At 35.0% G+C, this 21664-nt stretch overlaps 1 pseudogene; it reads right to left on the minus strand.

The window, feature by feature from the left end:
• LOC106980815 (7-methylguanosine phosphate-specific 5'-nucleotidase-like) overlaps positions 1–17740 on the minus strand; it is a 32033-nt pseudogene extending 14293 nt beyond the window's left edge.
• Between the last annotated feature and the right edge of the window lie 3924 nt (positions 17741–21664).

Consider the following 21664-nt stretch of genomic DNA (forward strand, 5'->3'; position numbering starts at 1 on the left):
AAAAAATACACAAGTAGGAAGAAAATACTAATTGCCCCATACTTCTACTTACCTAATAAAAACTGTTAAGTTATTCAAACTTTTGTGTGCACAGCCTGCAAATCATTCTCTTTTTCTTTTCTCTCCCTGTATATTATTAACTTATTTACCTGGAGTGTAAATTATACAGAATATCATGTCTAATCCCTGTGTAATTTTGCACAAGGTAACAGCAGCCAGGTTATAATTATTTTACTAACGTTTTATTTTTGTCACTGCTATTTAAAAAGACACTTTAGCATGGCATACTATACTAATATTGAATTGTATGTTTGCTCTAAGTGTTAAATTATTGTTAATTTAGTAAGTGACACAGGGCTGTTAATATTTATTCACCATTACAGTATCAAAAATTCCAAAGCCAAATTATTAAATACAAAGAATGAAAACAAACAGAATTGGAAGTTTTAGCTCTGGATAATTGAGAGCAGGAAACTAAGAGATCAGAAACAAAAGGCTCATGAAACTAGGACAGTTTAAGCTTACAAATAAAAATAAGCTACAGAAAGAGAAATCAAAAGTCCCCACAGAAAGGGAAAAGAATCTAGGTGTAGATTTCCACGTTGTACTTATGATGTCTATATCCTTATTTTCTTTCAGCAATATTCAGTGTTTATTGAGCACTAGCAATATGCCCAAGCATCAGAATTGTTTGCTAGAGATCTGAGAGTTAGATTTAAGTGCAGTCCCTGTAAAGTACATAGCATTTTAGGACTTGCCTTTTAAATCTCATGTTGACTTAATTTTACATGCTCACCCTCATTTTTTTCTTCTCAGTCTCCTTTGAGAAATCAACAAGTTCATCTATATATTTATGGCTATATCATTGTAAGATGTTTAAAATAATGTCTGGATTGAGGCTAAGTGAGGAAACCATAAGATATAGCTGTGCTAGAAACTGAGGAGAATAGGATATCAAAAAAAGGATGGTTTTGATTCTCCATAAGAATAAGCGTCTAGTAAAAAACTCCTTACTAAAAGAAAAAAAGCCCCTAATAAGTGTTACACCATGGAGAGGGAAGTGGTGGCAAAATTACTGACTTATGACCTCGCAATGTGCCTTGTGGACCTAACCTGCCTAGATCATCTGAAGGTACCTAATAGTCATCATTGCCAGTTAGCATTTTAGGGGCAGAATTTGGTCATTTGGTTTTTATCTCCGGAAGAGCTTAACATATTTAGTTACTTAAGGAATTTCAACAACGTTTACATTTTTTAATTGAAAGAATTACCACAAAAATTGGAAATGTAAACAATTAGAAACATGATGCTTCTATTTAGAAATTATCAAATGAATCATCAAAGCTAAGTTTAAATGACCTGAGTAGAGTTCTTTAACTTAGAGTTTTAAAAAAAGAAAATCAATCAGTTGAAATGAGCCAAAACTTATAGGCAAAACTATTAATCTTAGACAAATGTATAATTAATTATTACATGTATGAAATATATGTGGCTTCGTTCAATACTTTCTCACTAAGCAGTGGGACCACTTATTAACTGCATGCGTCTAGATTAAACTTCAACACAGCTCAATCCTTTTATGAGTTTTCCTTTCATTGAGTTTCATGTTTTTCTCTGCTGGTTGGCAGTAGTGACATCTTGATTAAAATTGCTTTTGTTTTTGTTTTTTTTTTTTAAGTCTGTAAGGCATAATATACATAAGGTAAGGTGCACAGTCTTAGATGTACATCTCAATATATTTTTACCCCTATGTGACACTTGTAAGAACCCTTGTAATTATTTTTGAATTAATATATAAAACATGCCCAGCACCCCAGAAGGCTCTTTTTGTGCTCTATTCCATTAGCACTCCCTAATAGTAACTGCTATTCTGACTCTTAGTCCCATGAAATAATTTTACCTATTGTTAAAATTTATATCAATGGAATCATATGATAAGCACTTTTCAGTTTTTAAGAGTCTCTTATGGTTGATGGGGGGTGGGAGGGAAGGGAAAATGGGTGATGGGCATTGAGGAGGGCACCTGTTGGGATGAGCACTGGGTGTTGTATGGAAACCAATTTGACAATAAATTTCATATTTAAAAAATAAAATAAAATATTACAGGTAAAAAAAAAAGGAATCATATGATAAGCACTTTTTACTTGTTCGGCTTCTTTCACCCAGTATAATTTTTGAAATCCATCCATGTTGTGTGTAATCCATCTGTGTTGTTCATTCTTTCTTGTACCTGTGCAGTAGTTCTATATATTATTCTATATATTAATTTTATACTGTACAGTTTTCATACATCCTAGTGATAGACAGTTGAGTTGTTTTCAAATGTTATGATGGAGCTTCCATGAAGATTCACCAATATTTGGTATTGTCAGGTTTTGTTTTGTTGTAATTTTACTCATTCTGCTGAGTATGTAATGGTATTTCACTCTAGTATTAATGTGTATGTTTCTGATGACTAATGATGTTGAGAATCCATTCATATGTTTATTGGTCATTGGGATGTTCTTTTCTGTCATATGCCTGATTAACTCATTTGCCCGTTTTTCCATTAGGTTGTCTTAATGATTTCTGTAAGTTCAGTATTCAACTGTTACAGAGCTAGAATTTAATGTTTCACCATAAATTTTCTCTACTCTCTATATTGTTGCTATTTCTGCTACTACTGCACTTGTTTCATGGTCTCTATTCTTCTTTGCTGTTTAATATTTTTCCCTCCTGTTGTGATTTGCCATACACTCTGGGTCATATGACTTTTATTACCAACATCAGAGCCCGGGGGCAGTGACCTTCTTGTCAAATTCCAAGTTTTGGGGTTCTTTGGTAGCACCAATGACTTTACTGCTGATAACTTATTTTTGAAATCACTGGTTCCATTAGTTACACTGATCCATATCACCAATAACCAACTTTCAGATGGACCAACATATCTCTTAGATTCTCCCAGAATTCCAGGTCTCAATATTATGAGCCTCAATACTGTTGACAAAGCAGTATTAATTTTAGACAGTGAGAAATAGCTTCCAGCAAGAGTCCAATGGAAAAGTTAGCCATAGTTAAACAACATAGCGTTTTAGTAACTTCTTTCTCATCTCTCATATTTTAGGGACCCTTTCTGTTATGGGTCATTCACAGATTTTCTAGGACATATATCAAAGGGTTCTTAAAACAGGAAAGATTAATGACAGGAGGGCTTGCCTATAATATGAAAATAACATTTATTATCTTGAATATACAAAGCATACATTTATTAATGAAAAAGCTGAGACTTCACTGGTATAAAATTGCTAAAGTCAGTTTGACAGGATTTTATTCATGTATGACTAGCTTCAGAAGTATGGTTTCTACACCTTAAGAAACAATCTACTCTCTACTGCCTAGACATTTGTTCTTATATCTCTCATAATATTTAAAGCATTTACCATAATTGACTTTTAATATGATTGTCACCAAGACACCAAGGATATGCCTTATGCTCCCCTTTTTCACAGGGTCCAGATCCTCAAGAAAATTTGTTGACTGAAAACAATGGTTATAATTTAAACACCAAAGGACATATCTTAGGTTGTAATAAATTTCTGCATCTCTAAAATTATGGAAAATTTTGCTCTGAATGGGCAGAATCAGAGATAGCTAAAATGTTTCTAGCACTATTTATTTACTAGGCATTCCACTAAGGCTTAATCTGCATGAAATCCTAACAATAAACTTAGTAGTAATTATTATTATTATTCTCATTTTTAAAGATACAGATATGAAATAGAACATATCATACCTTCTGGTATTACCTTCTGGTAAGGCTAAAAGCAAAGTAGGGAAGAAAGTATACCAGAAACATGGTTCAATTCATCTTGGAAAAACAGATGCTGAGATGGGTAGAACTGTATAGGAAGCCAACTAAGATAGGCAGGAGAACCAGGATTGATGCACTTACTTGCATGTGACTGCCTGGGGTTAACTCTCTGCTCTGCCACTTAACTATTTACAAAACTCTTCAAGTGACTTAACCTTTCTGTGTTCTATATGTTTGTCAACCACATAGGGTTTTTATGAAGATTAATATGAGTGTATATAGAAAGATAGTATCTGGCATATGGTTAGCACTACTTAAGTCTGGACAATTTATTATTATTAGCATTAGTATTACTTTAAAAATAGCACTTATTCAAATTTATAGGTTTTTGTATACTCATCAAAGAAACTGTCTCTTTCTTTCTCTCTCACTCTTTTCTTTTATTTAGAGGGAGAGAGAGCACAAACAAGGGAGAGGGGCAGAAGGAGAGAGATTCAGGGCTCTCAATCCCATGACCCTGGGATCATGACTTGAGCCGAAGTAAAGAGTCTCATGTTTAACTGACTGAGCCACTCAGACACCCCATAACTTATCTCATTTTTATATTTGTTCTTTTGCCCTGACTTTCTATGGTATAGGCTAAATTTATTTGGAATTAAAAAATTATTTTAGGATCATCTATTTGATTTTATTATTTACAAAATTGTTTTTAATGTTTATTTCTGAGACAGAGAGAGACAGAGCATGAGTGGGGGAGGGGCAGAGAGAGAGGGAGACACAGAATCTAAACCAGGCTCCAGCCTCTGAGCTATCAGCAGAGAGCCCTACATGGGACTCGAACTCACAAACCGCGAGTTCATGACCTGAGCCGAAGTCAGACGCTTAACTGACTGAGCCCCCAGGCACCCCTAGGATCATCTATTTTAATGTTCTCATTCTAGTGTGAGAAAATAAGGCTCAGATAGGTGAGTGATTTGGCTGCAGCCACATAATGCCATGTGTCTGTGCTCAGGTCTCAGCTTGTGATGATTGGAAAGAGCAGAAGTAGTAAATGCACACCGTATAGATAGGAAACAAAAACTCTAACAGTCATAGTCCTTAATTTTCTTAAAATGATCTTATTTCAAATGTCTGTTCAGTTGTAAGCCTGGCTGCCATGTCCTATGTCTGAATTTCAAGGCTCCTCCTTTTTATATATCATAACATAACTCACAGAGTTGCATATGGGATAGCCTATTTAAAAAATATATATATCTAGGGTCTATGTCATGCATATTGACTTTTATTTTCATATTTATAAACTGAAGAGTAATTTGAAAAAAAATTGCAGTCTGATTAAAATATGTTCTTTGCTTAGCCTAAATGCATAATCCTCAAGTAATAATAACAATAAAGAGGAAAAGACAGAAATAGAAAATATGAAATCACTTTGATGAAAAACACCCACCTAAAGGGGCCTGTATTATTTCATAATTCATTACAAGAAGGTTAACATATAAAATACTTTTTTTGCTACTACTTTACATTCATGTCACATTTTTCTTAATTCTAGCAAAGGTATATTTCAGTATCCCCACTTCATAGTCTGGGAAAATGAGGAAGCATAGAAAGCTTATTCAGGTTTGAGTTTTACTTCAAATGTAAACTATGTATTAGTTTATCAGAATTTTAATATGGAATATAAGATATAATAGAAGTATATCAAATATTTCACAAGCCAGAAGTGAAGTATATGTTTAAGAAGGTTTTGGCATATTTCTTCAGCTCATTTTGCATTACTGTCTTATTTACCTTCTATTTTTCTAAGGTTTTATTGTTTCAAAGTTTAACACTATTAAAATAAGATTATGCAGTTATATAGATAGAACTTTTTTTGCTGTTATTATCTCCCCACTTGATTTCCTTTTTCCTCCTCCTTCTCCAGAAGCTATAAAATATTTCTAAAAACTTATGGATTACCAATGAAAGCCATTATCCAATTACCAAGCCAGCTGATTTCCTAAATAAGTGCTTAGCTAATGTATTCCAATAAGAAATCTAATCAGATAAACATAGCTAAATTTTCTCTAAAATGTTCACTACAATACTCACTTAGGAAGTAAGAGTATTGGTAAATACACATATTGTGAGGAGACAGGATTTATTGTTTAGTATACCTCAAACTGCTTCATAGATAATGGACCTTTAGTGGAAAAAAACAAAAACAAAAAAAAAAAAAAAAAGAAACTTACCAGGTTTTCTTTAGCTCCTTTCTATAAGCTCTCTTTTTTTGGAAACAATATGGATAAGGTTTCAGTGTTGTAATGAGGCCATCAACCTACCTCCATACTGGGTGGTCATCAGTTTTCACTATTGGAGTCAAGATATCTTATTGCATAAGGAAGACTGAGAACATATAAAACAGAAAAACAAAGATAGTAACTTTTTCACTTTCTAGATACATATATACCTTCTCCCTTTCCAGAAAGAATACAAAAAGGAAGTTAATATCCCTTCTTCTTCCACTAAAAGTAAACTTTTAAACGAACCTATTTATTTCTTTTCTCAAACTCATGTATTTGATGGCTCCTTTTAGCCATGGAGGTCATATATTCCTTTAAGAGTATAGATTTAGAACATCTTTCTAGCCAAATGTTATTGGCAGGTACCATTGTAATTAAAGCAACAATGGTCAAATTACAGAATATGCTAGGAACAGAAACAATGCTCCAAAAATTATAATTCCCTAGCTCTGGTTGTATTCTAAAGCACATTGAATCATATTTTGGACAAAGAGTTGATTACAATGTGATTTTTATCTGTCAGAATAATACCCCCCAATAGAATCTTAGCAAAATTGAATGTTTTAGGCTCTAGGCAATTCAATATTTACATGCATAGCTAATTGGCTGGTAGCTGTGGACAAGGTTATACTTTCTTTAGGGAATTTCTGTATTTCATAGGCATTTGAAATTCTCGTCCCCAATTCTTTTCTCACAGTGATTTTAAAGAGTCAGTGGGACAACTATCCTCTCAAAACATAAGGGGACAATGAGACACACAACTCATTCAGTGTCACCAAGTGAATTCAGACAAAAGTGAGGGCAGAATGGAATGGCTCAACTCGATGCATGACTGTTCTTCTTTCCCTTATCCACATACACACAAAAAACTTTTCAATAGGTTTAATCATAAAATTTGACCTAAAAGCACTAGCAATTATCCATGGTCAGGGAATAGCACACTTAACATAAAAGTGGCCTGTAACAAACTAATTATTTTACCTCAATTTCCTTTCTTTGCTTATGTAATAAAGACTAATATACAATAAAATTAGAAAAGTGGACAAGAGGAAGGAAATTCAGAAGTCAAGTTTGTGCAAATAACCATCTCTTGAATAATTAAAAGTTGGCTGTGATTAGAAGCAAGGACAATGTAGTCTTTACCAGCAAACATTTAAAGGAAAGACACAGTAACTAAAATGTATGTTACAAAGCTAATTCCTTACTGGTAGAAGCTTAATTTGAACAAATTAATCTGCTTTAACTTATATTATTTTAAAAGCCAATTGGCATTCCATATCTGTGAGTATCAGAGAGTCCTGTGAATTTGAACAATATGGTTCTACTGCAGGCTTTGTCAGCTAGTGATTCCAAACAAGACTTCAGTCTTTGCCTTGCTCTGAAAACTTCCTTTTTCCACTAGCGTTACTGTGCTTGCCAAGAGTGACATAACCTTGAAATTATTTGTTACATTTTCCAATGAACAAACCCAGCTTGTTAAGGAAATGGGCAGTCTATATCATTAGCAAAGAGTACAATAGTGGACTCAGAATTCATTCTTGACTGGTGGGCCCTGAGTATTACTTGTTTCTGGGAAATCTCCCTGACTTTAGAAACAATCCAGTGTTTTAACTGTGCTAGTAGAGATGGGTTAGCTTCTCAAAGTTGTTAGGAAAGTGTGCCACCTCCTGCACCACATGAGAGCTGAAGTTCAATACATCTCAATCCAAATAACATTTACACTCATCTTAAATGCACTTGCCATATATTAGATGTCTTTCTTTGAACTGGGTTTGTTGGCAATGAAATAAAATCTTGAGAGTAACTATTATTTATATTCTGATTATAAAATTAATATAGTTCTATTGCAGACAATTTAAAAGTACTTTATAGAATTAAATAGAAAAACAAATCACTCTTACCAGCCAAACATACAACAGTGAATGCACACATTCGTATAATTATTGACCTAGAAATAATGATCATATATGTGATTTGATTCAGGATAATAGGAATATTTATAAAATGATATAACACTTGTTGGCTTCACAATATTTACAGATTTAAACAGAAGAACCAATCCATTAATAATTTCTATATTTTCAGATAATGTTCTATCTGGCCGACAGATTAATCTGTAATAAAAAATACCGTAATAGAAAATCTTGATTCGGAGAAGAACTGATGTGTGAAATTAACTTAACTTATAGGAAGTAGGTGCTTTCTGTTTTCCTTTAAAATGTACATTATATTGTAGCTTTTGAAGTTAATCTGTTTTTAAATAGATAATAGTTGCATGTTTCCTATATGGAAAACTATATAAGAAGATATATTTTGAAAACACTTGTTTCCATTCTTATCTCTGCCCATCTTGTTATACCTCATACACCCCCAAAAAATGACCTTTATTACTTTTGAATGTATGTTTTTAGTTTTGTTTATGCATATTATGCAAACATGAATATGTTTTCTTATATTCTACTGCTTTATGCAAATAGAAGCTTACTATATTGACCTGAATATTCTTGCAGCTCCTTCAGGACTTTCCATATAAGTGTATAGAGAACTTCAGTTGTATATTCATGTATTCAGAACTTCTATTTTTATGTAAGTAGAAAAAACAAACCACTCTTACCAGCCAAACATACAACAGTGAATGTACACATGGATATATTTATCAAACTAGAAGTAATGATCATATATGTGATTTGATTCAGGATAATAGGAATATTTATAAAATGACATAACACTTGTTGGCCTCACAATATTTACAGACTTAAACAGAAGGACCAATCCATTAATAATTTCCATATTTGCAGATAATGTTCTATCTGTCAGACTGTCAAGGAATGCTGTATTTTAAGTAGTTTCTTACAAAAATATAATCTTTATGAAATTTTAACATTTCATTATTATAAACAGTGCTGCCATGATAACCTTGTGCAAATGTTATTTTGTACTTTTGTAGATATACATTTAGGATAGATTCCCTGGAGTGTAATCACTGGGTCAAAGAGTAAATTCATTTGTAATTTTGAAAGATACCTTTCATAGGAATTTTAACATTTGCAATATCACCAGAAATGAAAGTGTCTGTTTTCCTTCAGCCAAGCAAACATTCTACATTATCAAATATTCATTGACATTTTTGTGATTCTGATAGATAAGACATTTTATTTCATTTTAGTTTGCATTAAAATTTTAACAGAGACTGCATATCTTTCTTAAATGATTGCAAACATTGTCTACCTTTTCTGGAAAATTATTTGTTCTGATCTCTGCCTGTTTTTCTATGGGTTCTTCCTTTTCTCAATTTGTAGAGTTCATTGTACATTAGAGAAATTAACCCCTTATAATATCAGTTGTAATTTTTTATTATTCTCTTTTTATTTACATGTACTATTTGTTTTGAAGTGCGAGTTTTTATTTTTGCTTTGTTTTGTATCTTGTTTTGTTTTATTTTAGTTTGTTTATGCACTTATTTTGGATTTTTGTGATCAGATTTATCAGTCTATTTTATCCACAACCTAAATTCAATCTTTCTTAACCAAAATTCTGTAAAGTAAAATATATGAAACTTTAAATATTATCTTCTTCAAAAAGTATCCACTTAAAAGAAGGCTCTTTTGACAAAAGATAATGCTATCTCAACCTGAAGAGAAGCACTGCAAATTTCTAAGTTATTTAAAGTGTAATATCATGGGGGCGCCTGGGTGGCTCAGTCGGTTGAGCGTCCGACTTCGGCTCGGGTCATGATCTCGTGGTCCATAGGTTCGAGCCCCGCGTGGGGCTCTGTGCTGACTGCTCAGAGCCTGGAGCCTGTTTCCATTCTGTGTCTTCCGATCTCTCTGACCCTCCCCCATTCATGCTCTGTCTCTCTCTGTCTCAAAAATAAATAAACGTTAAAAAAATAAAAAAAAATAAAGTGTAATATCATGTTTCCTCTTAAATGGAAATGTTAACACTAAAAACCCATGGGATCTGACTTTCTCAATGTCTAATCCCACATATACAGTATGAGGGTTTTTATGATCATGAATATTTGATGAATTTATACACTTTTGCATGATGGATATATAGATCTCAACAATAATTCTAAGTAGGCTAAGATAGCTCTGTTGGAAGATTAACACAACTCAAAATTTCTTACATTGAATTAACTGCAGAAAGCCATCTGAGGAAATATGTGGATATATGGCTCGTGTGTTCATAGTAGAGAGGCTAAAAAATATAGAAATGACATTCATATGTGTTAGTTTAATGTTTACATCACTTTATGTTCAATATACAAATAGTAATAACATGAAGTCAGTAACAATTTGGAACATTTCTGTTTGCTCTGGACAGGTGATACAGTAGTGTGTGCTGATATTTGTGATAACAATCAAGAGTTTGTTTATTCAACATCAGCTACCTTGGGTTAAAGTCTGAACATGTCTTAAACTCTGCATATCAGGAGTGTTTAGGACAACTCAATCATTTATTTAACTAGTACTGATACTACTCCCTGGCAGGTGGATTCAGAGCTAAGCTCCAAGGCTCCAATTCTAATTGGAGAAATCTCTGATAAATTCTCACAGCATTCCATTTGGATACGTATTGCTGTTCTGCTATGAACGTTCTCTACCCCACTCCCACATAATGACCCTGTTAGTATAATCCTGTCCTACAAGAACTGCTGTGGTAGACATGGAGTTAGATTTTTCTTTCTTAGTCTCAGAGGAGATAGCCTACCATTTCAGTTTCCTATTTTGCGGGAATAATGGAGGAGGCAAAGAGATGATAAGTACTGACAGTTAGCCAAGTTGTATATTCTTCTTACATGAAAATGCTCATCCTAGAAACATTGTCTTAGTTCTACGCTTTAAATTACTTGAGTAAAGCATGTCTGCCACAGATGCTATCCCTGGGTCTCCTTTATCATTCTGAAGCAGGCTTACTCATTCTTTTTCCATAAAAACCCTCCACTAACTCTTTAATACGTGTGAAAGATATCCACTAACATAAACATTATCCTACAAACATTTGTTTCCAACCGTGGATACTTTATGTCTTCACTTCATTTAACAAACATAATTATAACCTTTGCTTACTCTATTTTCTTGTTTGCCTTTGCAAATCTTGTTACTCATTCATCAGTTTGTTCATCAATTCATCAATTAAACATTTAGTTTGTATGCGCTATATCCTAAGCATTACTAGGTTCTGTGACTACTTGGAAAATAAGACACTGCCCTTCAGATGTTCATAGACAGTGGAGAAAATATCCATACAAAGACAAAATAATACAATCTTGTGACAGAGAGGTGGTTGTTAGTTTTTCAAAGTCATGTTGTATTATTGGGTTGAAGTAAGCTGTTACATAATAATGAGCTATTCTGAAATCATTGAAAACCAACCAAAATATGACATAAGCTAGTTTATAGGGATCAGACGTGGTTTGCTGCTACTAGACACTTTTCTGGGTCTTTCATGAGGTCACTGCAGGACTGCAGGCAGTTTGGGGAATGGATCTTTTATTCTTGGCATGCTGGGAATCCTCCCTAATATGAAGACTTGTTCTTACTTACCAGGTGTATCTAAACATTATCACATTTTTATCTCTGCTTTTGAACATTTAACATTTCTCTTCCTGAAACACCTAGGCCACTTGTTCTTTTTTTTAAAAAAAAAAGTTTTATTGCAGTGTAGTTAATATACAGTGTTATATTTGCTCTTAGTGTACAATATAGTGATTCAACAGTTCCATATCATACTTAGTGGTCACCATGGTAAGTGTACTTTTAAATCCAGTTCACCTATTTCACTTATCCCTCACTCCCCTCCCCTCTGGTAAACCTCAGTTTCTTCTCTATAGTTAAGAGTCTGTTCTTTGGTCTCTCTCTCTCTCTTTTTTTTTTTTCCTTTTTCCTTTGTTCATTTGTTTTGTTTCTTAAATTCCACATATGAGTGAAATAATATGACATTTGTCATTCTCTGACTGGCTTATTTCACATACATTATACTCTCCAGATCTATCCATGTTGTTGCAAATGGAAAGATTTCATTCCTTCTTATGACTGAATAATATTCCATTGTATGTATATACTACTTCTTTATTCATTCATTAGTCAATGGACACTTGGGCTGCTTCCGTATCTTGGCTATTGTCAATAATGCTGCTATAAACATAGGGATGCATGTATCACTTCGAATTAGTGTTTTTGTATTTTTTGGTTAAATTCCCAGCTATGTAATATAACTTAAAGTCTTGGGGTGCCTGGGTGGCTCAGTCAGTTAAGTGGTCGACTCGGTTTCAGCTCAGGTAATGATGTCAGGGTTTGTGAGTTCCAGCCCCACATTGGGCTTCCTGCTGATGGTGCAGAACTTGCTTGGGATTCTCATCTCCCTCTCTCTCTGCCCCACCCCCACTGGTGCTGTCTCTGTCTCTCTCAAAATAAATAAACTTATAACAAACAAATAAATAAATAATTTAAAGTCTGGAATTATGATGCCTCCAGGCATCTGAATTGGCAAAGAAGAAGTAAAACTTTCACTATTTTTTTTCTAGATTGCTTTGGTTCCTCAGGGGTATTTTTGAAGTTCCATCCACATTTTAAGACTGTGTTAGTGCTATGAAAAATGCTATTGGTATTTTGATAGGGTTTGCATTTAATTGCTTTGGATAGTATGGGCATTTTAACAATATTTCTTCTTCCAATCCATGAGTATGGGATATGTTTCCATTTGTTTGTGTCATCTTCAATTTCTTTCATTAATGTTTTATAGTTTTCAGAGTACAGGTCTTTTGCCTCCTTGGTTAAGTTTATTCTTAGTTTTGTTTGTTTGTTTGTTTGTTTGCTTTTTACTGTTTTTGTGTGTGTGTGTAATTGTAAATAGGATTGTTTTCTTCCTTTTTTAAAAGTGTTTATTTATTTTTAAGAGAGAGTAAGAGAGAGACAGGGCATGAGTGGGGGAGGCCCAAGAGAAAGGGAGACACAGAATCCAAGGCAGGTTCCAGGCTCTGAGCTATCAGCACAGAGCCTGATTCAGGGCTCCAACCTGTGAACCTCAAGATCATGACCTGAGTGGAAGTCGGTCGCTTAACCCACTGAGCCATCCAGGCACCCTTAAATGGAATTGTTTTCTTAATTTCTCTTTCTCCTGCTTCATTGCTAGTGTATAGTAATACAATATATTTCTGTACATTGATTTCATATCCTGCAACCTTACTTAATTCATTTATCAGTTCTAGTAGTTTTGGGTACAGTCTTTAGGATTTTATATATATAGTATCATATAATCTGAAAATAGTGAAAGTTTTACTTCTTCTTTGCCAATTCAGATGCCTTTTATTTCTTTTTGTTGTCTGGTTGCTGAGGCTAAGACTTCTAGTACTGTACTGAATAAAAATGGTGAGAATGGACACACTGTCTTGTTCTTGACCTTAGGGGAAAAGCTCTCATTTTCTTCCCATTGAATATGATATTAGTTGTGTGTTTTTCGTACAAAGCTTTTATTATGTTGAGGTATAGTCCCTTCCTCTAAACCTACTTTGTTAAGGGTTTTTATCATGAACGGATGTTGCAGTTTGCCAAATGCTTTTTCTGTCTCTATTGAAATGATCATGTTTTTTGCCATTTCTTTTATTGATGTGGTGTATCACATTGGTTGATTTGTGAATGTTGAACCACTCTTGCATCCCAGGAATAATTCCTAGTTGATCATGGTGAATAATTTTTTCATGTTGTTGGATTTCGTTTACTAATATTTTGTTGGAGATTTTTGCTGCTATGCTTTTCATGGATATTGGCCTGTAGTTTTCTTTATTTGTGGTGTCTTTTCTGGTTTTGATATCAGTGTAATGCTGGCCTCATAGAGTGATTTTGGAAGTTTTCCTTCCTCTTCTATTTTTTGGAATAGTTTTAAAAGAATAGGTCTTAACTCTCCTTTATTTTTTTTAAATATTTATTTATTTTTGAGACAGAGAGAGACAGAGCATGAACAGGGGAGGGTCAGAGGGAGGGAAACACAGAATCTGAAACAGGCTCCAGGCTCCGAGCTGTCAGCACAGAGCCTGACGCGGGGCTCGAACCCACGGACCGCGAGATCATGACCTGAGCCGAAGTCGGCCGCCTAACCGACTGAGCCACCCAGGCGCCCCTCTTAACTCTTCTTTAAATGATGGATAGAATTTGCATGTGAAGCCATCTGGTCCTAGACTTTTGTTTTTTTGGGAGGTTTTGATTACCTATTAAATTTCCTTGCTGGTTCTAAATCTGTTCAAATTTTCTATTTCATCCTGTTTTAGTTTTGGTGGGTTAAATGTGCCTTGAAATGTATCCATTTCTTCTAGGTTGTCCCATTTGTTAGCACGTAATTTTTCATAATATTCTCTTACAATTTTTTCTTATTCAGTGGTGTTGGTTGTTATTTATCCTCTTTCATTTCTGATTTTGTTTGAGTCCCTCTTTCACTATTTTTGTTTGTTTGTTTGTTTGTTTGTTTGTTTGTTTAGTGGATCTAACTAGAGATTTGCTCATTTTGTGGGTCATTTCAGAGATTCAGCTCTTGGGTTCCTTAATTTCTATATCATTTATTTCTGTTCTAATCTTTATTATTTCCTTACTTCTGCTGTTTTTTGGTTTTGTTTGTTTTACTTTTTCTAGGTCCTTTAGGTATAAGCTTAGGTTGTTTAATATTTTTCTTGCTTCTTGAGGTAGGCTTGTGTTGTTGTAAATGTCTGTCTTAGAACTGCTTTTGCTTCATGCCCCAAATTTTGGAACTGTTGTGTTTCCTTTTTATTTGTCTCCATGTAATTTTTACTTCTTCTTTGATTTCTTGGTTGATGCATGCATTGTGTAGTAGCACGGTATTTAACCTCCGTGTATTTGTGGTTTTTCTAGATTTTTTTCATGTGGTTGATTTCTAGTTTCAAAGCTTTGTGTTCAGAAACAATGCATGGCATGACTTATCTTTTTTTAATTTGTTGAGATTTGCTTTTTGTCCTAATATGTGACCTATTCTGGAAAATATTCCATGTGCACTTGAAAAGAAAGTGTACTCTGCTCTTTTAGGATAAAATATTCTGAATATATATGTTAAATCCATCTCTCCCAGTGTATCAGTCAAAATCATTGTTTCCTTGTTGATTTTCCATATAGATGATCTGTTCATTGATATAAGCAGGGTGTTAAAAGTCCCTTACTATTATTGTAATACTATCAGTTACTTACTTTATTTTTCTTACTAAATGTTTTATGTATTTGGTGTTTCATGTAGGGGGCATATTTACAATTGTTATATCTTCTTGATGGAGTGTACCCCTAATGATTATATAGTATACTTCTCTGTCTCTTGTTACAGTCTTTGTTTTAATATCTATATTAGTCTAATATAATATTGCTACCCCAGCTTTCTTTTGACATCCATTTGCATGATAAATGTTTCTGTGGCCCCTCCCTTTTAACTTCATGTATTGCTAGATCTGAATGAGTTTCTTGTAAGCAGCATATAGATGTGTCTTGTTTTTTTATCCATTTCATCAACCTATGTCTTTTGATTGGAGTGGTTAGTCTGTTTCTTTCAAAGTAATTATTGATAGATATGTATTTATTGGCATTTTCTTTCTTGTTTTGTGGTTATTTTTGTGGTGTGTGGTTATATTTTGTTTCTTGGATTCTTCTCTTGCTGTCTCATGGTTTTCTGGTATTCTTTAGTGATGTATTTGGAGTCCTTTCTCTTCTCTTTATTTTTTGTATATCTATTTCTAGTTTTGATTTGTGGTTACAATTAGCGTGTTTTTTTTTTAAGAAAATGAGAGAGAGAGAGAATGAGAGAGAAAGGGGAGGGAACGAGAGAGAACCCCAAGCAGTCTCCAAGCTCAGCACGGAACCTGAAGTAGGGCTCAATCCCAGGGTCATGGGATCATGACCTGAGCTGAAATCAAGAGTCAGACACTCAGCCAACTGAGCCACCCAGATTCTCCCCATTAGATTTGTATATAACATCTTCTGCATACAGCAGTCTATATTAAGTTGATGGTCGCTTAAGTTTGAACCCAATCTTTACTGCTCTTCTGCCCACAGCTTTAGGTATATGGTGTCATAATTTATACCCTTTCATTTTGTGGGCCCATTGACTGATTTTTACTGATATATTTATTTGTACTGCTTTTGTGTTTCCTACTTTTCATACTTTCACTTATCATCTTTCCTTTCCACTCAAAGAATCCCCTTTACATTCCTTCTAGGACTAGTTTAGTGGTTATGAACTCTTAATTTTTGTTTGTCTGGGAAACTCCTTATCTCTCTTTCTATTCTGAATGATATCCTTGCTGGGTGGAGTATTCTTGGCTGCAGACTTTTGCCTTTCTTCACTTTGAATAGATCATGCCACTCCCTTCTGGCTTGCAAAATTTCTGCTGAAAAATCCACTGAGAGCTTTATGAGGTTTCCCTTGTATGCAACTGTCTTCTTTTCTCTTGCTGCTCTTAAAATTCTCTCTTAGTCACTACTTTTTTTTTTCATTTTAATTACTATGTGCTTTGTAAACCTCCTTAGGTTGATTTTCTGGGGGAATATCTGTGCCTCCTGGTCTGGATATCTATTTCCTTCCCCAGATTACAGAAGTTTTCAGCTATTATTTATTCACATAAGTTTTCTGCCCCCTTTTCTCTCTCTTCTTCTTCTGAGATCCCTATAATGCCAATATTGTTATGTTTAATGGAGTTACCTAGTTCCTTAAGTCTCCTCTTGTTTGCATAATTTTTTTCTATCATCTGTTGAGCTTTATTACATTCTATTACTCTCTCCTCCAGGTTGCTAATTTGTTTATCTGTTTCCTCTAACTTGCTGTTATTCCATCTATTGTATTTTTAATATCAGTTATTGGGTTTTCATCTTTGACTGGTTCTTTTTTTATTTCTTAGTTAAGAGTCATGCTGATTTCCACCACTCTTTTTGTCAAGTCCAATGTGTATCTTTATGATCATTACTTTAAATTCTCTATCAAACATATTACTTATCTCCATTTCACTTAAGTCATTTGCTCTAGTTTTGTCCTGTTCTTTCATTTTAGATGTATTCCTCTGTCTCTTCATTTGTCTTAACTCTGTGTGTTTGTTTCTGTGTGTTAGGAAAGTCACTTATGTCTGCTGCTCTTAGAAACATAATGTAATGGCATTATTCATAAGACTTCCTGTAGTGTGTTACAGTAGTGTCCCCTGTTCACTAGAACCTAGTGTTTCTCAGGTGTTGCTTATGTGTGTTGCAAGAGCCTTGTTGTTGTGTCTTTCCTACTTTTTCTTCCAGTCTATTCATCTGTAGTGGCTCTTGTTGCCAATGTGGACAGTGTTTCGTACCTTTGGTTTTAGTGAATGAGTCTTTGGTGTTAGTGAACCAGTCTGGGCCACCTTGGGCTTGAATTGAGTCATCCCAGGCCTTTGCCAGAGATGTAGTAGCACTGAACTGCTGGACACTTTCTCTGTGTTGTCACCTGAGATGTTTCAGTCAGACAACTGTCTGCCCTCAACCTATTGCTGAGACTGCTGTCTGATTGGTGTGTGGTTTTCGTTTCCTCACCCCAGGGCAGTAGTCAGTTTGGAGTATTGCTGACCCTTATTGTGGCTGTTTGCACACTGCCAGGCTGTGGCTCTGGTTTGAACCAAATGGTAAAGGATGTTCTGCCACTGCCAGGACTGGCCAGCCATGGTAGGGTGCACAGTGTTAATAAGGTATGTGCTGGTCTGTTTGGGAAGTGAACACTGCTGGTAGTGCCACCAGAACTGGGGCTGGCCTGTGCAGTTCTGTAATGTGTGAGTGTGCAGGTGTGGGAGCAATTCTAAGAAGGTGCATGTTGGTCTTCTGCTGTCCCACAGCTGGTGCTGCCACCACTGTCACTGGGACTGAGGCCTGCAAAGTGCATGGGTCAATAGAGGTGGTTTTAGCAAGGTTTTTGGCCATGTTCTGGGAGAAGAGACCAGCAGTGCCAAAACTGAAGCAAGTGTGACTGGAAAGGGTGGATCTGCTGAAGTGTGTGTGGGGGGATGGTTTGGTGTAAGCAAGTTTGGTAGCAAATGTCAACAGAGCACTGGTTCTGGCAGTTGGCTCTGTTTATTCTGGGGGATGGAAGGAGGGAAATATTGCCTACCAGCTCCTTTGTTCCTGAATGTGTCCCTCAGGAAACTTTATCTCTCCAGGATCTGTTCTGAGATTAGTAACTAACTCTCCCTGTCATATGCCCCAGGCTGTTTTCAAACTGTTGCATTGCAGAGGTTTGTTTGTCTTGCTGTCTTTAAGGGCAGGAACTTGAGTTCCTATTGCCCTCAGGCTCTCCCAGAGCTGAGTCTGCTGAGTTTAAAAATTCCTTGGCTTAAATCTCATTTGTTGTAAAAATTTAGGAAGCCTTGCCCTTCTAGTTTTTATTTTTATTTTATTTTATTTTTTAGTGTTTATTTGTTTATTTTGAGAGAATGTGTGAGAGAGCAGCAGAGGGGCAGAGAGAGAGAATCCTAAGTAGGCTCCATGCTCAGCAGGGCTAGATCTTACAATGCCAAGATCATGACCTATACCACTATCAAGAGTCAAATGCCCAGGCAACCCCCTACCCCTCCAGTTTTTAAAGCCAAATGTTACGGAGATTCATCTTTCCTTTGTGGACTTCCTGGTGTGGCAATTTGTTTCTTTTACTTCCCTGAGATCATGGGTCCCTCCCTCCCATGGATGTTCCTTGTCCATTTAGGTCTTCACAGCATCTCTCTTCTCTACCTGTAGTTGTGGAGTTTATTCTGCCCACCTTCAGACCATTTTCTGGATTATTTACAGTGATGTGAGTGTTATCTAGTTGTATCCATGGGATTAGGTGAGCTTAGGATCATCCTACTCCATCATCTTCTGGGAACTCCATCCACTTGTTCTTGGTATTCATTTTGTACCTAATGATTGACTGATAGCTGTCTTATTTTACTGTGTTATATATTGTTCTCATCCCTTGGAGGACAACATGTTATAATGGAAAGACCAAGGTCTTAGGTGCTCATGATATAGGCATTGAATTGATCATGCTCAATGAATCACACCCTGGTTTTAATTCTGGTTCTGTCACTAGCCACATGACTTTGGGTAACCTAAAACTAAGGTGTCCTTTCCTTCATTATTATTATTATCATCTTTATTAATATTATAATATTAATAATAATAATTAGGGTTTTTATTGCCAAGGATAAAATGCATCTATTCAAGGCATTCCAATTGGTACTTTGCATGTATTTTCTCATTTTTAAGATGCTACATCTTTTGATAAAAATCACATATTAACTTCTATCAGTGGAGTGTATAGTACATGCCTGGTAAACGTTCTATATATATTGTTTTATTTAATACTCACAATAATCTTATGAGATAGATGTTCTACTTTCATTTCATGGATGAAAAATTGTAAGCATAGATAATGTAACTTACTTTCCCTAAGTGACTTATTCATCAAGAAAGCTCAATTAAAGCTGAGGTATAGCTGATACCAAAGCATACTCAAGTTTATGAAAAGTAATTTTATTTATAAAACTAATATACATGTACATTTAAAATATTAAAAGAGTGAAGATGAGATTAAATGAAAATTAAAGGTCTTGACTCAGTTTCCTTCCTCAGAGGGATACACTATCATGCTACATATTCTATGTGCCTGAACAAGCATGCACCCACCCCCGTATACATGCACAAATATTGTATATCTCACAAATGAACATAAGTATGTTCAACAAGTTGCTTTTTCCCCACTGAATGTATCTCCAAGTATGTATGTATTTGTGTGTATATATATATATGTATGCGTATATATATATATATATACGCATACATATATCTGCTTTGTTCCTTTTAACATATGCATCATAGTTCTCTACTGATTGAATATAACTTATATAATCAATTTTCTAATAATGGAAGTTTAGGTTGTTTTAAGTTTCATTCACATTTCAAACAATGCTGCACTGACCACTTTTAATGTATGCATTTTTGTATAATTGTGTATCTCCCTGGAAATGTATACTCCTAACAGCAGTTTGTGAGTTAATATTTCTTATAAATCCTGGAATAAATTATTTAAATTTACCAAACTGGAAAGCTGAAAAGTGAACTAGGGTGTGGTATATGTATATGTATGTAAGTGTATGTGTGTGTGTGTGTGTGTGTGTGTGTGTGTGTGTATTCAGCCATGAAAGCCTTCAGTAAAAGGTAACATTGAATCAAATGTTTGAAGGTGATTGGGGAGCCAGTCTGTGAGGATTTCCTGGGGAAGAGTTGCCAGACAGAGTGAATAGCAGCTGCAGTGGCTCTGAGACAGGAACATAATTGCATAAACAGGGTGTAGTAAGGTCATCATGGTTGAGATTGTGCAGGAGAGGAGGAAGGTAGAAGGAGGTGAACTCTGCAAAGTGAAAGTTTTAATTGGGCAGGGCTTCATAGGCTACCCTAAGGACTTTCACTTGTGCTAAGTGAAGAAGATAATCATTGGAGGGTTTTAAACCAAGAGTGACCCACCTGACTTGGGTTGTATCTGAGCTTTCTGGTTGTCATGTTACATACGGCATGTACTGAGTAAAGGAGGAAGGAGGAATACTAGTTATGATGCTATTGAAATCGGAGAGAAGTGATATTGGCATATATAACTGTAGAATAGGGGAGTAGATAAGAACAGGTAAGTTTCTGGATGTATTTTGTATGATCAAGATACCAGGATATACTGACAGATTAGACAGAAGTTATGAAAGAAAGAAGTGTCAAAGAGAGAGAGGCAAACCAAGTAACAGACTATTAATTATAGAGAAAAATGTGATGTTTACCAGAGAGGAAGTGTTTGGGGGGATGGGAGAAATAGGTGATGGAGATTAAGGAGTGGACTTGTTCTGATGAGCACAGAGTATGGTATAGAAGTGTTGAATTGCTATATTGTACACTTGAAACTAATGTTACACTGTATTTAACTAATAGGAATTTAGGTTAAAGTTTTTAAAAATTTAAATAAATAAATAAATAAATAAATAAAAAGAAAGAAAGAAGAATCAAAATGATATCAAGGTACTTGATCCAAGCAACTAAAAGAGATGAGGAAGACAGTAAGAAAGTCATGTTTGTAGGGGAGATTTGGCATATTAAATCTCATGTTTATATTAGATATCTAATTGATGATGTTCTTACATACTGGAGTTCAGGAGAGAGGCCTGGGTTGGAGATATGAATCCAGGTGATGAAGTTTTTAGGTGATGATGAGGTTCATGGGGTTTGGAGCCTATGGCCAAGATTTCTTGAAGACATCTCTGGTGAAAAATGTGATTTTATTAAAGCACAGGGACAGGACTCCTAGGCAGAAAGAGTTGCACTGGGGTTGTATAGAGTGGCTCCTTATATACTATGGGGCTGGGGGAAGTAAAGTCAAAAGGGAAGTTTCCAAAGAGATTTTCATATGCTAAAGGCTCACAGATTACAGAAGGCCTAGCTATTGTCAAGCTACAGTTGTTTTCTCCTCTAGCAAAGCATTAACTTTAAGAGAGTAGGGAGTTCCTGGAGAAATGTTATACTCTGTATTTGCCTCAAGTAATTGTCAGTGGGCTACAGGTTATAAGGAAATTTAAATT

Source organism: Acinonyx jubatus, chromosome B4 (assembly GCF_027475565.1).
Source record: "Acinonyx jubatus isolate Ajub_Pintada_27869175 chromosome B4, VMU_Ajub_asm_v1.0, whole genome shotgun sequence".
In the NCBI taxonomy this organism is placed as follows: Eukaryota; Metazoa; Chordata; class Mammalia; order Carnivora; family Felidae; genus Acinonyx; species Acinonyx jubatus.